Source organism: Silene latifolia, unplaced genomic scaffold (assembly GCF_048544455.1).
Source record: "Silene latifolia isolate original U9 population unplaced genomic scaffold, ASM4854445v1 scaffold_455, whole genome shotgun sequence".
Classification (NCBI taxonomy): domain Eukaryota; kingdom Viridiplantae; phylum Streptophyta; class Magnoliopsida; order Caryophyllales; family Caryophyllaceae; genus Silene; species Silene latifolia.
Genome location: NW_027413373.1, coordinates 17,580 through 35,036, shown reverse-complemented (window position 1 = coordinate 35,036; position 17,457 = coordinate 17,580). Strand labels below are relative to the sequence as shown.

General features: G+C 37.0%; 3 long non-coding RNA genes across 3 annotated transcripts; 1 reads left to right on the top strand and 2 right to left on the bottom strand.

The window, feature by feature from the left end:
* Nucleotides 1–4,502: 4,502 nt before the first annotated feature.
* Nucleotides 4,503–5,904, bottom strand: LOC141639581 (uncharacterized). Its single transcript, XR_012542584.1, has 3 exons — nt 5,852–5,904; nt 4,982–5,224; nt 4,503–4,870 (listed from the first exon to the last, which is right to left on the bottom strand). It is a non-coding gene; the product is annotated as an uncharacterized LOC141639581 (long non-coding RNA).
* Nucleotides 5,905–6,192: 288 nt separating this feature from the next.
* LOC141639582 (uncharacterized) lies at nt 6,193–6,917 on the bottom strand. The gene is made up of 3 exons (XR_012542585.1): nt 6,800–6,917; nt 6,442–6,512; nt 6,193–6,245 (listed from the first exon to the last, which is right to left on the bottom strand). It is a non-coding gene; the product is annotated as an uncharacterized LOC141639582 (long non-coding RNA).
* Nucleotides 6,918–12,819: 5,902 nt separating this feature from the next.
* On the top strand, nt 12,820–17,411 carry LOC141639584 (uncharacterized). Its single transcript, XR_012542589.1, has 7 exons — nt 12,820–13,182; nt 13,670–13,815; nt 14,746–14,813; nt 15,484–15,585; nt 16,121–16,243; nt 17,111–17,159; nt 17,328–17,411. It is a non-coding gene; the product is annotated as an uncharacterized LOC141639584 (long non-coding RNA).
* Nucleotides 17,412–17,457: the final 46 nt, after the last annotated feature.

Sequence of the window (17,457 nt, the reverse complement as noted above, 5' to 3'; positions counted from 1 at the left end):
TCGTCAAGGAAGATTCGGAGACCCTCTTATGGATGAAAGCGGCACTGCGGCGAATCGATGATAGAGACTACATTTGCGATGTTTCATTCTTTGAACAAGAATTTATTTCCTATGGTTGTAATCGATTTGTATCCGATTGAACTTGGCATATGTTGTAGATGTCGTATGACTTTTTATTAATGATAATGATCTTTTCTCAAAAAAAAAAAAAAAAAAAAAAAAATTGTTGTCTCATACGAGACTCATGGTACTAAAGCCTAAAGGTTTAAGTATAAGGATTCGCGGTGCCTTGTATGTGAGAGTGTCTCATACAATATGTAAAACTTAAAAATGTCCCACAGTTTCATATCGAAAACATGTACTGAAATAAGTTTGCGAGATTCGAGTCGGTGGTATAGGTAATGGAATATGAAAACTTATACTCCCTCCATTCAACTTTTATCACCCCACTTCAATATAATACTCCTCCCATTTATTAGAGAAATGGGGTGATAATTGTTGAATGGAGGGAGTATAAGACATTTGTATGCATCCACTGTTCCAATGTATACTTTGGCTATGAAAAATCGTAAACTCAAACAAAACACGATGATGAGTAAGACGGGTCCACTAAGAATGAAGAGAAATACCCCAAGAAGACGTTCGCAGTGGGAATGACCGGTCTATGAGAACGTCTAAATTTCAGTCTCAAATCGACTGACCATTATATTTGAACCCGTACTTCTGGAGTGCAGTTTTGGCGCAAAAAGAATAAGATATAATAAGATTATTAGGTTTTTCCTAAGTGCGTGCTGAGCATTGTCCCATATCAGTAGAAGTAGGAACGATAGACTAGTTTACAAGTTAGCGGATTGCTCTTCTTATCACCAATTGATTTAAGGAACGAACCTCACTTGACTTGTGACCAGTATTTGGTCCAATGACGAGTCCTACATGATAGTTATTGACTTTACGGACTATAGGTTGGTTTAACTGTCCTTTTTGTCTAACCAAAATAAGAAGACAAGTCATTAGAGGCCTGTGCAATATTTTTGAGGTGGGCTCTGACTTCTGTGGTTATAATTAAAAACGGACCTCGTCTTATTGGTTTTCGATCACAGAAAGTGCTTTTGCATATGTATGTTGACAGATGAGGTTAGCAGTTCTTTTCGTCTAACCGAAATAAGTAGAAGACAGCATTGAGGAGACCTGAATGCAATCAGATGAAGACTTTTTGTCTAGCTGAAACTAGTAGACAGCATTTTGGAGACCTGAATGCAATGAAAACCAAAAGATAAAGACTTTCCGTCTAACCGAAACAAGTAAAATACCGCATTTTGGAGACCTGAATGCAATGACAGCTAAAAGATAAAGACAATTCACAAATTGATTTTCTGGGGAAAAAAACAGTGCTTTACTGCTTCAATACCGCTGCAGGAGCGGTAAAAGGAGGCGAAACTGGGAAATGTATGAAAAGAAATGAAGAATTGCTATGCCATTATGTTACCTATATTCTCACTGGAAAAAACTTACTACTCCTACCAAAAGCACAGTAGTACAGTGTTCAGTATAATTTCCTCCTGTAGTCCTACATTAGATGTTGTCTGTCACATTGTCTCATTCAAGAATTTCAATCTTGTAATCGACCACAACTCCACAAGTCAATGTTTCTAGTATCTATGACTTATTTTTGTCATGGTATAAATGCAATGAATCACAACTAGCTTACATGATGAATTCCTGAAACTTTGAAAGTGAAATGATGGTCCAATGTACCGATATAAGATGACTTGTATCAGCTCCAAGCCATCGTATGATAATAAACGAGATTGAATGAAATAGAAATGATATTATTGATCTGCTTAATTGTGTACAATACAATAATTCACAAGGTATATATAACCTATGATATGTCGCGTATTTACGGAAATAAATAATAGAATGATAGCTAAATATATATAACACCTTTTTTTTTTTTTTTACAAGTATTGAATAACTTACATTATTTCAAATGTTACAAAGTAAGCTATTCGACTAAGTAACACTAGAAACCTGACTACCAAATCTAGTGCTACCAAGCCATACCTAGAGATAACATAAACATTAAAAAAGATTAAGACTACAACAAGGCAAACTAGAGCATCTAAGGTATGTTGGTGAAGGAAGGAGGAAAAGCCACGGAAGGCCTCCAAAAACCGTCGATACATACGAGCCGCAGAGTGATAAAAGCAAGGTGTACTTACGCTCTTGCGAAAAGAGCGTAGAAAGACAATGTGGTAAGCAAGACGACGAAGTCCGCCCCCGATGGAGATAAATCTCCTACACCTTAGAGATCGAACCCTTTGATTGTAGGACCAACAGATCAAGAAAGGCGACATGCAAAGTCCACACTACTACATTTAGATTCTATAGCAACACTTTGCTATTGTTGCATAATGTCATATAAATGTTGCAATAGAGTTTATGCAACACTTAATCAAGTGCTACATCAGGTCTTGTTGCATTAGGTCATTGCAACGCTTAATGCAACACTTTTTAATCTGAAGCAACACTTTTGAAAAGTGTTGCATTGGTCATGTTTATGCAACGCTTTTTCAATTGCAAAGGCAACATTTTTTATCTTCTAATGCAACATTTCTTATGTAAAAAAAGCAACACTTCCTGAACTAATGCAATACTTTTCATGTTGATAAGCAACACTTATATGAAATTAATGCAACATTTTTATTTTGGAAACGCAACACTGGTTACGTCCCAAAACAAGACTTATAATAAACAAATGCAACACTAATTTATTCAAAAATAACACTTAATAAAGTGCAACGACATAAGAACTTGTAAGGCACGCAACAATTGTAATTCTCTCTAATTGTGCATTCAATTGATTCAGTCTCAAAAATATATGTCAATTACATTTCAAAAAAGGATCAAAAGTAGAACTTCGATCGCAAATGTTCAATTATTTAACTAAAACAAATATAACAAATGTTTAAATAGAACAAATAATAATTCTTAACGACTATTTGAAAGCTACTAATTATAAGTCTTCATTTTTGTATTGTGAGCATATATATGTTGCCAACCGGACAAAAAATCAACCCGTCATCATTGTTAATACCTCAAATGCAACCTGTAACATAAAAAATAGAACATTATTAGATTTGAGGATTCAAAGGCTCAATAGGCATAGATGATACGTCACACTTAATTATCACGAAATAATAAATAATGCATTAAAGAACAACTAATTAACAAGGACGTGCAGAAAATAGAGTACGTGATTGTACACAAGGTGTAGCCTATGTGAAACGTTTGAGTTTGATCTGCAAAGGTAGGCCTGTCCACCATATATGATAGACAAAGACGCTCATAGCTTCCACGCGTAACTTGTGGGCAAGCTGAGGAATGTATATCTCACATCTACTTTGAGTGTGCTTATAACAAGAGAGTTGTTCAGTGCGTGCCTGAACCAGGAAACTAACTGGAGATTCCCTGGAGATTCCTTGGGTACCAAAAAGGAGTACAGGCAGCATTGGTTATGGGACAAATGTAAACATGATTATGTGCTCAAATTTCCAGAGAAGATCGAGAGTGGATACACAAGATGAAGACAAATGCAAAAGTTCCTAAATTCATGGAGATATATAGAACAACATATAATTTATGATGCTTGCATATCGGCAGCAAGATCAGCATACATATGCACCAACATACAGGAGCACTATCCATAATCTTAGTGTATTAGTGAGTTAACTAGGCGTAATTGGTTCAGTTTGCTACTCAACACCTCAATCATATATATTAAACATGATCAGCCAGTTTGCGCACCAAATCGGCACCAAATCTACGTATTGGACAAACATTGCCATCATATGACTGTAAAGGCTCCTTACCAATCACTACAAACAAGAAAATGGTAGCAAAGGCAGCAAAAGGCACAGTTCATACCAAAGACAGTTCAAGGCACAGTTTATACCAAAGGCAGTTCAAGGCACAGTTCATACCAAAGGCAGCTATACTCGGCGTAATTGAATTTCTAAGGAAAACAGCTGCATTTGCTACCATAATTTATAAATAAATACTCCAAATTACAAATATGCACATGTTTTGAAGATACTAGTTGGGATATGAACCGCCAAGTTATTACATAACTTACCTGCGAGTTGTTTACCTAAACTCAAAAAAAAGAGTATATCTTGATCAAGACCAAGCAAACTAGCGACTAATCCAGGACAAAAGCCAAAGTTCAAGCCCTCTTCTCCTTGACAATGAGTCAACGAATCAACCGTTTCCACCGCTCAAATGCTGAAAAATGGCAAGTGAGAAAAAGAATCGATATATTCAGATCACATTCATAGTGTACAAGAACAAAGTGAGACATCTCTTGGTGTCAGAAGTTCCTTATACAACTTAATTAAATGGAACTTTATGGAAGAAACTCTAACTCAAGTTTCATCTAAGAACATAACAAACCAAGACTAATTTGAAATTACAAATCAGTCTAGAAACTACAATACCAGAAGGATAACCAGTGTCTACCAATCATGAAGAGTGCTAAACCAAATTCGCTAAAGAGCATAATCAATCTAAATTATAAATCTAAGTTAGAGAGTTCTATTACATACCCTACAGAGTCTAGTCCAGCTTATGATCACAAAAATGATTCACTCCATACTAAATATGACGCGTAGATAAATTAGGTATTACTCCTAGTTTCTGTAAGCAAACCCAAATCTACTATCGACATTTTACAGATTAATATATTGCTTTAACTTCCATGTTGAGTCACAAATACGGTCAGAGAAAATGAAGCAAATACCAGAATAGGATAGCTAATTTACTTCAATGCTTCAATCCCAATGCAGGTGCAATCATATACGTTATCTGGTGTCTAGTAAAACCAAGTCATATAAAACCATGTCAATTGACTTTGCTTAACTTTTTCGCTAGAGATAAAAGGATAAAACATAAGCTTACTAATAGAGGATAATATCAAACACACCACACTTTGCGCCGAATTCAGAAATGCTAAATCCTCAAATCTCTTCTTGTCTGGTCCTAATCTCTTTTCGCACCTGCCCACATCATTTACACAATCGTCTTTCTAGATGTGATGAGAGATGGAGTTATTTTATGAACTTAACAAAGGTAAACGAACACCAGTTCTGCCTTATTTGGCTTTTATACTCCTTTCTGGAAATGTCTTCACCATCGCCTTTCTAGATGTGACTCTCATCCACAAACTCTACATCATTTTGATAAAGAAATCATAGATCAAACAACCACTGAATTGAAACGGAAAATCAAACAAATAACAAGGGAAATATAAAATGAACACGCATTTCAACAGTTCCTCAAAAGCTCATTGCTCTATATACACCGTAAGAACACCCAGCTAATTAGAACAAGTACAAGATGAATATTTATAGAGCCTAAACACTTTGATTATACACCTAGCTGGAGAACTTTTGGTGCACCAGTCTCTTATTGCCTAAGCAGGTTATACATAGCATTGAAAAACTCAGTAAACAACTCGGGACTTGTGTGGTCTAACAGGAGGTATGCTAAAAAGCATTGGAGAAACAAATGGTTTGGATGTAGCCTGGCTGCATTAGTTTACAGCATTTGATCTGAGAGGAATGGCCGAGTGTTCACTGACATAAAGAAAACTCTCCATCTGCTACTAAAAGAGATCCAAAGTAATGTTAGTCTAGTTATGTTAGCTACAAAACAATCACCCATAAAGCATTCACAATTTTTAAATCAAGAAAATGCTACCACAAAGAGACAATAAATACACAAAGGGCTCGATTAGTTTTCCAAGAAAAAATTAGCATAAATTATAACGTTTCCAGGAAATGTGACTCCATACCGCCAATTTAGAGGTCGATTTGAACAGATTGAGGAAAAGAGGGATCAAACCCCACGGATCGATCCGTGGTAAGAGCTATCGACGCCGCCCTAAAATGCGACAAAACTCAAATCACCGGTTTAAAAGCTTAAAACTTTTAAACCGATTAATAAACAACCAGAGAAGTGTATTTTAGAGCATTTTCGACGAACCCAATCTAGTAAAATAATGTACGCTATCGATCACATATTGCAAGGCAAAGAACAGAAACGCGGAATCTGCTGCAAATTGCAACTTCACTCAAAACCGAGCTTGGGAAGCTATCACCTCCGTAGATACATCGATTATAGCCTCAAGAAGATCACTCAAGTACCCGACTTTATCAACTCCTTCCCCAATATTAGTCGACATAAACCTATGATGATAATAACTACCTGCATTAGTTTACAGCTCAGGGCTCTATGATGATATAGTTGAGGGCCTTAACAATAAAACGATTAATAATAAAAAGCAAAAGGTGTAGTAAAAGAAGGCAATTTCCAAGTAAAAGTGTAGGCTGGAAGGAGAGTAAAAAAGGTGATGAAGAGAAAATGAGCAATTGCAACCACTACCTCTCATTCAAAACTCCAAGGAAGCAACATACATAAGGAAATTTTCGAAAATCGCCATGTTTGTCCACAATCTGCAGATAACAAAAACTCAAATCTATTAAACCACAAAGAGTAGCAATTAGATTCAATATCCCAGAGAATAAGAGCGCTAGTCGTGTATATCAACTTCCTCCAATTTCGAAATCAAAAACCCTAATTAAAGTCTTCGCATACCTGTGCGACCAAACAACCATTGAAACCCAACGAATTTCTCAAAACTCATTGAGACTATTCGTCAAATAAGTATAGGCATAATTAATTAGCCTGGATAACAGCAAATTAAAGACAACAACCAAACGGAAATACATAAATTACGCACCTCAAGTAGATTAATCCTTCAAAATGTGATGGCAAGGAAAGGACAACCAGATGAGATGAAAATCAGTGGCGGAGGAAGAGTAATCGCTGCGGTGGCGGGTGGTGGTGAAGACAGCGGAGAAGAGTGTAACAAACCTTCTAACAAACTGGACACGTCAGCAAGATAGTTAGGAGTTTGTTATTAGGCGGTTAGAAAGTTGTTATACTTCTTGTTATAAATAAGCTCATCTTACACTTAGAATCATTCATTCAATCATTTTACTCTCACATTTCCTCTATCTTTCTCTCTGTAATCTTCTGTAAAAATCAGTTACCAAATTAGTAATCAATTGTCCAAATTCTTTCCTTGTTCTCAAGAATTTCTGCAATTGTTTCAATTGTGTACAACAGTTCCGGAATTAATCCCTGATTGTTGTTACAATTGGTATCAGAGACCCTTCGGTCCTGAATATCACACGCCATTTCCGCCATTATAGCTAGGGTTTCAAGCTCCAATTGCTCTTTCTGGATAATTTGGGGAAAAATTCGAATCAACACTGGCTAAGCTAACAGTTGCTCAATTACAATCTCAAATGGAGGAAAGAATGAAGCTGATTGAGGATTCCATGGGGTTAATGCGGGAGCAAAACCAGAGAATTGAGCAATTGCTCTTGGGACTGCAGAACAATGGGAATAACATCAACAATAATGGTGGAACTCGGGAAGGTATACCTCAACAAAACACTCGCAATTTCAATTTTAATCCCAGAGTTGAATTCCCTGTTTTTGATGGAAGTAATCCGCGAATTTGGGTCAAAAAATGCAAGAAATACTTTGAATTGTGTAAAGTTGCTGATGATCAGAAACTCAATCTTGCTTCCTTGTATATGGTGGGTAAAGCTGAGTCTTGGGTGCACAGTTATATGAGTATGAGATTAAATGTAGATTGGGATGAATTTGTGTTGGATTTGTGTGCCAGATTCAAAGAAAATTTGGGAAGTAATGTTGTGGAGGAATTCAATAAGCTTCAACAAACTGGGTCCTTGGAAAATTATCTTGATGCCTTTGAAAATTTGAGGGGATTGATGTTACAGAGGAATGCATTATTACCTGAGTCATATTTCCTGGATAGTTTCATTGGTGGTCTAAAACCTACTGTCAAGCCTTTCGTTAGAGCATTAAAACCTGATACAATAGCTGCAGCAGTAGAATTAGCTAGATGTCAGGAAGAAAGTCTGGCAGCAGCAAGAACTGTGAGTAGACCTTTGCTTGACAGACCCCCAAACAAAATTACACCTGAAAATACCCAAAGATTCACCAATCCAGGTTATCAGAACAATAATAATACCAAATTCACACAACCCTTCCAGAAATCAAACACTTATCAAAGACCCACAAAACCAAACTACAAAAGATTAACTCCTGCTGAGATTGAGGAGAAAAGGAAGAAAAATCTTTGTTTTCAGTGTGATGAACCATACACATTTGGTCACACTTGTAAAGGGAAGTTGTACAATATTGTGTTAGTGCCTATGGAGCCAGAGGAGGACAGTGACACATTAGACTTCCCTGGAATCCTGGATACACCTGAATTCAGGGAAGGAAGGTGAAGCTGAAGTGGAGGACATGGGGACAGAGCAACCTGTGATCTCTCTGAATGCCATCTCTGGTCATACTTCTTATCAGACTATGAGAGTACAGGGCAGGGTCAAGCATACTGCTGTCCACATCCTCATTGATTCTGGAAGTACACATAATTTTTGTGATACAAAGACTGCACAAAGGCTTGGCTGTAAAATTACAACAACATATCCTCTAGAAGTTTCTGTTGCCAATGGGGAAAAATTTATGACTTCAAAAGTGTGTAAGGGGTTCAAATGGTTACTACATGGAGTTGAGTTCACAACTGATGTCATGGTTGTGCCTTTAGGTGGGTGTGAGATGGTGTTAGGAGTCCAATGGCTCTCATCTTTAGGGCCGGTGGTATGGGATTTTGACCAGCTGAAGATGGAATTCATGTATCAAGGGAAGAGGGTGGTCCTTAGGGGTATCACAAAAGGCAGTCTAAAATGGATCTCTGGTAGGCAAATGGTTGCTGAACTGAGCAAAGGGGGAGAGTATGATAAGGGTCAATTCTTTGCCATTCAAGTGCAACCTACTTCCTCACCACTATTGGTACATGATCAGGTATCTACTGTACCCCCTGAAATTCAGAAGGTTTTACATGAATTTGGTGATTTATTCATTGAACCAAAGGAGTTACCACCCCATAGAAATCATGATCATAGGGTTCACCTCAATCCTGGAATCCCACCCATTAATGTAAGGCCATACAGGTATCCTATGATACAAAAAAATGCCATTGAACAAATTACTAAGGAGATGATGGAAGCTGGTGTGGTCAGACCTAGTCAAAGCCCATTTTCTTCTCCTGTTGTTATGGTTAAAAAGAAAGATGGTACATGGAGGTTTTGTGTGGATTATAGGGAGTTAAACAAAAATACTGTCAAGGACAAATTCCCTATTCCAGTTATTGATGAATTACTAGATGAGTTACATGGTTCATGCATATTTTCCAAAATAGACTTAAGGTCTGGATATTGGCAAATTAGAATGCATCCGGAGGATATTCAAAAAACTGCTTTTAGAACTCATGTAGGGCATTATGAGTTTGTAGTAATGCCTTTTGGCCTTACCAATGCTCCCTCAACATTCCAGTCACTGATGAACTCCATCTTTAGTGAGCATTTAAGAAAGTTCATATTAGTGTTTTTTGATGATATATTGGTCTATAGCCCTGATATTGCATCTCATGCTGTGCATTTGAGGGATACATTGGGAATTTTGAGACAACATCAGTTGTTTGCTAAGATGAGTAAGTGTAGCTTTGGAGTGGACCATGTGGAATACCTGGGACACATAGTGTCTGCGGGAGGAGTAGCTACTGACCCTACCAAAATACAAGCCATGCTCAAATGGCCACCTCCTAAGTCAGTTAAGGAACTCGGGGGATTCTTGGGCTTAACTGGATATTATAGGAAGTTCATTAGGGGTTATGGGATCATCAGTAAACCCCTAACTAATCTACTCAAGAAAAATGCATACATATGGAGTCCTGAGGCGTATGGCTTTTGAAACCTTGAAACAAGCAATGACAGCAGCCCCAGTACTTGCCTTACCAGATTTTAACTCACAATTTGAAGTAGAAACTGATGCATCTGATATTGGCATAGGAGCTGTCTTGACTCAAAAGGGTCATCCTATTGCTTTTATAAGCAAGGCCTTGGCTGACAAACATAAGTCTCTATCTACATATGAAAAGGAGCTGCTAGCCTTAATATTAGCTGTTGATAAATGGAGACCTTATTTGGTAGGCCAACACTTCATCATTAAAACTGATCACTTCAGTTTAAAGTATCTGCTGGGGCAGAAAATAACAAGCTCATTTCAGAGCAAATGCCTACCCAAGTTGATGGGGTTAGATTATGAAGTGCAATACAGGAAGGGGAAGGAAAATACAGTAGCTGATGCTCTTTCTAGAGTAGGAGGGGCTGAATTATTGACCATGTTAGTATCTCAAGTGAGAACTGATCTCTTACAAAGGATCAAAGATAGTTGGCAGACCCCTGAACTAACACAGCTGATACAAGACCTTAAAGATGATCCTACTGTAAATACCAAATTCCAATGGCAGAATGACCAGTTGGTGAGAAAAGGAAGATTGGTTATAGGTCCTGATGTTGACCTGAGATTGGAAATCTGTGCCTTAATGCACAATTCTTCTCTTGGAGGACATTCTGGTGTTCATGCTACATACATGAGAATGTCAGAGCTGTTTTATTGGAAGAATATGAAGAAGAGTGTGAGGCAATGGATTAAGGAGTGTGGGGTGTGTCAGCAAAATAAAACCCTATTGCAAGCACCTGCTGGTCTCCTACAACCATTACCAATACCTGAGGCAATCTGGGTTAATATTTCTATGGATTTCATAGAAGGTCTTCCTAAGTCACAAGGGAAAGACACGATTTTGGTGATAGTAGACAGATTGAGTAAATATGCTCACTTTCTATTACTCACTCATCCTTTCAAGGCATCTGATGTGGCAAGGGTATACTTGGATCAGGTCTTCAAATTACATGGGAACCCTAAGTCCATAGTAAGTGATAGAGACAAGATCTTCATAAGTCAATTCTGGCAAGAGTTCTTTAAACTACAAAAGGTGGATTTATTGATGTCCTCTGCTTATCATCCCCAAACAGATGGACAGTCAGAGGTAGTTAACAAATGCCTTGAAACATACCTTAGATGCATGACAGGGGAAAAACCTAAGGACTGGGCACAATGGATACCATTGGCAGAGTGGTGGTACAATTCTAATTTTCACTCTGCCATAGGGACAACTCCTTATGAAGTGGTGTATGGGCAATCACCTCAATTACATACCCCTTATGTTAATGGTGATAGTGCAGTAGCTGCAGTGGATAGGAGCTTAAATGCTAGGGAAGAATGCATTCAAATGTTGAAATTTCATTTAAAAAGGGCTCAAGACCGGATGAAAAGTCAAAGTGATAAGCACAGGACTGACAAAGAATATCAGGTGGGAGATTTGGTGTATGTCAAATTGCAACCATATAGACAACAATCAGTGGTATACAGAAGTTGTCAGAAACTCTCACCAAGGTACTTTGGGCCATTTGAAGTGTCTGCAAGAATTGGCAAGGTGGCTTATAGACGAAGTTACTCCGAATGTCCAAGATTCATCCCCGTGTTCCATGTTTCTCGATTAAAAACATCATGGTATCGTGCTGTCATTAGTGTGGTCCCTATGCTTGATGACGACCTACAACTAAGGGCAGAACCTGTAGCTATTTTGGAAAGGAAGATGATGAGGAAGGGCAATGGTGCAGTTGTATATTTTCTGGTGCAATGGTCTAATGGCACTACTGAGGATGCTACATGGGAACTGTCAGATGATTTCATTAAGAGGTTTCCTGCATTTCAGATTTCTTAAGCTTGAGGACAAGCTTCACTGGAAAGGGGAATGTATTGTAACAAACCTTCTAACAAACTGGACACGTCAGCAAGATAGTTAGGAGTTTGTTATTAGGCGGTTAGAAAGTTGTTATACTTCTTGTTATAAATAAGCTCATCTTACACTTAGAATCATTCATTCAATCATTTTACTCTCACATTTCCTCTATCTTTCTCTCTGTAATCTTCTGTAAAAATCAGTTACCAAATTAGTAATCAATTGTCCAAATTCTTTCCTTGTTCTCAAGAATTTCTGCAATTGTTTCAATTGTGTACAACAGTTCCGGAATTAATCCCTGATTGTTGTTACAAAGAGTGAACCCTATCTAACAGTTGAAGGCAAATTCGCGAAGGGTTTATAATGGTGATTGGTGAAGAGTGACTGTGGTGAAGGGCGGCGGCGTGCGACTGTGGTCGTCGATGGTGGTAGACAGACGGTGGAGGGCGACTGTGGACGGTATGCGAGGAGGGTAAGGGGTTTCGAGGGGGAGGGGAAGGGTTTATTATTTTTCCTAATGTGATATTGTGTATGTATTGGATCGGAATTCCGTTACATCGGTTCATTAAGAAAGTAAGAAACCGATGCAATATAAGTTTAATCTAAATAAATTAACGTCGATTGTAGTATAACTGATGTAAATAGAAAAATAAAATAAAAGTTACATTGTTTTGTTTTTATAACCGATGTGAATAATTAAGGTTGGTAGATAATAAGAGAATATTTTATTATTTTTTTGACGGAAGAAACATACTGTTGGTAGAGAATAAGAGAATATTTTATTATTTTTTTTTATGCCCCCTTTGATGGTTAGTATTCCCAAAACTTAAGAATGCCGCCTAATTTTCACTTTTACAATTAGTAGGGCGGTAAATGAAAAATTCTCATAGAAGTAACACTAGTGTTGCTCAAAGTGTTGCGACAAAATACAACGCTTGTTTCGAAATGTTGCACTTATAGTAGTACAATGCAACACTTTTCTTAAAGTGATGCCCTATCCTAAACTCTTAAAAAGTTTAAACTCCTTACTACTATTCATATGAATAGTGCCGCTGAAATCCTCACCTTCCGTTGGTTTCTCCTTTTCAATCTACTCCCTCCATTTCTCTATTACTCCTAACCACTCCTTTACAACACTCTTTCTATCCACTCCTTTCCATCTCAGTCCTCTTCACTCCTCAACAGCTCGTCGATCTCTCTAACCCTTCATCTCCCTTTTCCTGATTCTCATTTATTGCTTTTGTTGATTTGCTTTTGGTGATTATTGCTATTTCTGTAAATCTAATTGTTTTGTTGTTATTTGTGGTTCTGGTTACAGGGAGTTGATGTGACGGCGGTGATATTGCTACATGTGTTGCTTTAAATTCTCATAAAAGGTTAGCGAATTAGCTGCTAAATTATTGCTTTTGTTAATGTGTTTGAGTTTCGTTTAGTTGAGTATTTAGTTATAATGGTCCATTTATTGGGTATTGATTGTTGTTGGTGTTGTCTGAAATCGTGGATGCTTACCTTATCTTCGTCGTTTTTTGATTTCGGGGTGATTATTGTTAGATTGTTCAGTTGTGAATGTTGTTTTTGTGTTAAATCTGGGTTTATAATGTTACTGCTATTACTACTTTATTGTTTTTTCCTGTGATACCATTAGAGTTGTTGCGATCCATTTAGAGTTGAATTTTGTTTTTCGTTGTTGTGAATGCTGTTGTCGTGGGTTGTAGATATCGGGAGTATCAGGCCGCGACATGGCCTCCTTTAAATGTCCGTAACAATTACTGTTGTGCGTAATGGTTATATGCAAGGTTTGTTGTCGTTGGTGAGGGTGATTATTGGGCACTGATGTTTAATTTGGTTGTTTGCTGTATGCAGGGGCAATATTATTGTAGTGGTCAGAGGCAATGGCAGTTTTAAAAAAAGAACTTTCAGTTTCAGTTATATGTTTTCGCTTCACTTTAGAAGGAAGTTACTTGTGTGAGTCTGTGACAAGACTCATTTTTTTGCCCCGTCTGCTACTGGTAAACTCTCTTACTCTTTTGATTCAGATTTAAATTTGGCTGTTTTTCTTATTGTTAGTATGCGGATTTACGTTTCGGGGGCCATTGCCTTTTTTTTGCTGGTAATGTGCATTCATTTCCTGCAACTCCTATAGGTTTTTCTCGCTATACCTGTGTGACAGATGTGTTAACAATTTAGCCATTAAAAACTGCATTGTTAGTCAACATTTGGTGACCGTCTATTCACTCACATGCCTCTCATTAGCTCTCTCTTAATTATTAACCTTTTGCTCGTTTCATTTCATTTCTCCCCGCTTACTTATTTCACTTGACTCACATTACCTGTGAAGCCCTGTGGTGAACTCAATTATTCATTGCTTTACCTCAATGTGTACCACTAATCGGCATCATCATTTGGATCACGACTCAAGATCCCATCTATCTTGAATTTCGCAATGTTTTTTAGTGCAGAACATTTTTTTGCGTAATTTTTCCTGTACCTTTGCTTTGTTCTTCTCCGAATTTATTTAAAAGACTTCATGCGTTCAGAAATTCTGGTGCGCTCTCCTAAAGCTGAAGTTTAGGCCAGTGTTTTATAGTCTCAGTTTATGAGTTCAAATTAAAAAGAGGTGATTACGAGAGGACTGCCTGTGTTAGTACAATTGTATTATAATGCTTCCTTTGTTTTTATATTGGTTGTTGTTGGTCCTGTGTGATCTTCGTTATCCCATTGTGTTTGTTTACGATTTTTGGCACTTTGATGATGCGTTGAATCTGGCTACTACTTTCTAATGATGCAAATAGTTATTATTATAGACTTACAGCGCCTTCCATTTAGCATTAGTATGCAGTTAGAAGATTTTTGGCACATGTCCTTCCTGTTTAGAAGATTTTAACTTTCATCCGTCTGCTCTGCTACGCATAGTTTTAATGCCTTTACGTTTTCTTCAGGTACCGGTCTTTCTCAAAGCGGTTTTAATGAAGTCCCAGCACCTGTTCAGACAGATGTACTGCCTTTAGTAAGATTACGACGACTCGGGACTTATGTATTTGTTTTAGTTATTGACTGGTTACTTAGAACATGTATGCAGTTACTTTCCCTGATGTGCACAAGTCACTATTACCCAATATCTTTCCAGGGGCGATTCTCCTAATTATTATCGGCCCTCCATTCACCCCGCAAACCATGTATACTCGCGCCCCATTTATCTCTCTTTTCCTAATCTGAACTCAGCTGATGATTTTAGCTCCCATCTCCGATTATCCTAGAACTCGTGAACTCATCTTTTCTGGGTTTGTCGCCGATTAGTGTTATTCTTATCATTGTTGTTATCATTTAGCCCAGATTTTCAATGTAATAAATGATTTGGTTTGAGGGACTAAATCTTGCTGATTTAGTAAACCATTTTGATTCTGAATTAGTCGTCTTAGATTAGTGGTTGATTCAATTTGATTGACTTATAAATCAAGGGATTTAATTGTCTGCCCATAAATCACTTTTTGATATGCTATAATTGTAATTTCTGCTGTTTGGATTTCAAAATAAAGTGTGTGATTAATGCTGATCATCAGCTCACACCCAATTGACTATTAGATAACAGAATTGTGGTCACCAGGTTGAGCAATGTAGACAAAATGTTAGATGAAATAATGGTTTGTATGCTACTAACTGTTCGTCGATTAATGCAGAGAATGAAGTGGCCTCTGCAAGAGATATTGGCTACTTTCAACAGCTTTGGTGCTTGTTCGTCTCAAGGACCAATTCCACTATCTTGCTTATTACAACTTCTGGTATTATTATTATTTCTATTACTATTTCTTGTTTATTACTATTACTACTGTTATATTATAGTGCTAATTACTATTGTTATTGTGATACAATCGGAAGGTAGTTATTTTTATGTATGCTATATAATTGTTGCTTCGGTTTGTTTATCGAGGGTAAGAATGCCCCTTTTTTTCTTTGAGGAAGTCAAGCTTGATATGCATGGGTTTAATTAACAGAGTAAGACATATTTTAGAGGATAAGAATGATATATTTTGCCATAGTAGGATGGAGTTGTCTAATACTTCTCTTGCAAGTCTTTGCTAGACAATCCAATAGATAACCAAAAGAACATGTAGTAGAAGCTTTTCTTTCTTACTCCTTAGATAAACATTTTAATGTGGAAATTATGAATTCAAAGTCCCATTTTCTTCTTATACAGTTGATACCTTATACCATGTCAGGCCACTTTTCTATGGACTAACATGGAAAGAATTGATGATTTGAATATTTTTTGTTTACATAAGCCATAAGGTAATAACTTATTTCAATAACTTACAGCTGGCACATTCTTATGAGGATGCGGACTCCTAAGGAAGGAACCGTGACCCGATTGTTCCTCTTGAATTACCGCATTCATTGCATGCTTTTGAACGTGTTTCATCGTCAGATTCATCTAACTTGGTACCTTTTCTCTCTCAAATGCCTAATTTATACATCCTTTCTCTTTCAAATAATTTTGTGAAATTCTCTATGTTAACGACTATATATGTCTTGTTAGTACTAATGTATCATTTTTTTAATGTGTTGTACTCATGTACATCACATGTTTGGTTTATACTCTGTATTTGTCAAGCATTTTGGTTGTCAGTTATGTTTGTGAATTGTGAATCATATGTATTTAGTGTCTTTGAATCTGCTCTCTCTTTATCATCAAAATTTGGTGGAGCTTGATGAGAAGCATTGGTAAATATTGATGAAAAAAAGCAGTGTTTGAAAAACATTTAACTTAAATGAGACGTGGATTGAATTTCCGAAGCCCTGTAAATTGTATGTAAAACATGAATGGTTGTTTTCCAATATGCAATCTATTTTTATTTGTGGTGATATAATTCTGCACATCTGAACTCACTTTGACCACAAGCTTTACAATGAGACCCATTTTACGATTTGAGCATAATCCAGAGATGTAAATTCATCATGGTAATAATTGCAGACATGTGCAGTTTGTGTTTCGATCAATCGATCTCGAAATCATGGTTTCATGCAAATGGCCCCAACTATTGTTTCTATACCTTTGTATCTAGCTATATAACTCTGTTTAGTGAAAGGGCTCCTCGACAATGGCAAATTATTTTCTGGACATAACTTGGGAAATGTCAGTAAAATGAAACTGACAATGTAATGAAAACAAAAATCTCCACCCATGTTTTTATCTTAAAAATATTTCATCCATCTTTGATGCCAACCATTTTTTTGTCATGCAAAACAATTTACTCCGGCAATTGCATATATCAGAAATGCTCATGAGATCTTTTTGATACTCTGTAGGAAGGCTACCTTACGTTTCGTGGTGGATTCTGGAACTACTTCAGTATGGGTAAGATGACTACTTTATATTTTCCACATACATTTAATTTTTTTCCATGTCCTTCACCACTAAAAAACTTTTATGCTTCTGAATCTTGGTACTTTGTCAATGTTGCTATTTGCCATATGGTTATCCAATCTTTATTACATCGCCTGTATTCTATTTTTCTGCTTACAGGAATGGATGCTCAAGTGTCGTATGCATTTCATTCTGAAAGGAAATTGAACCCGGACAAGTTTTAAAATCAGTTAGTGAATCAGTTAGCATGAACATTTAACTTCTTTAATTGACCAGGTGAGCGGGAGGG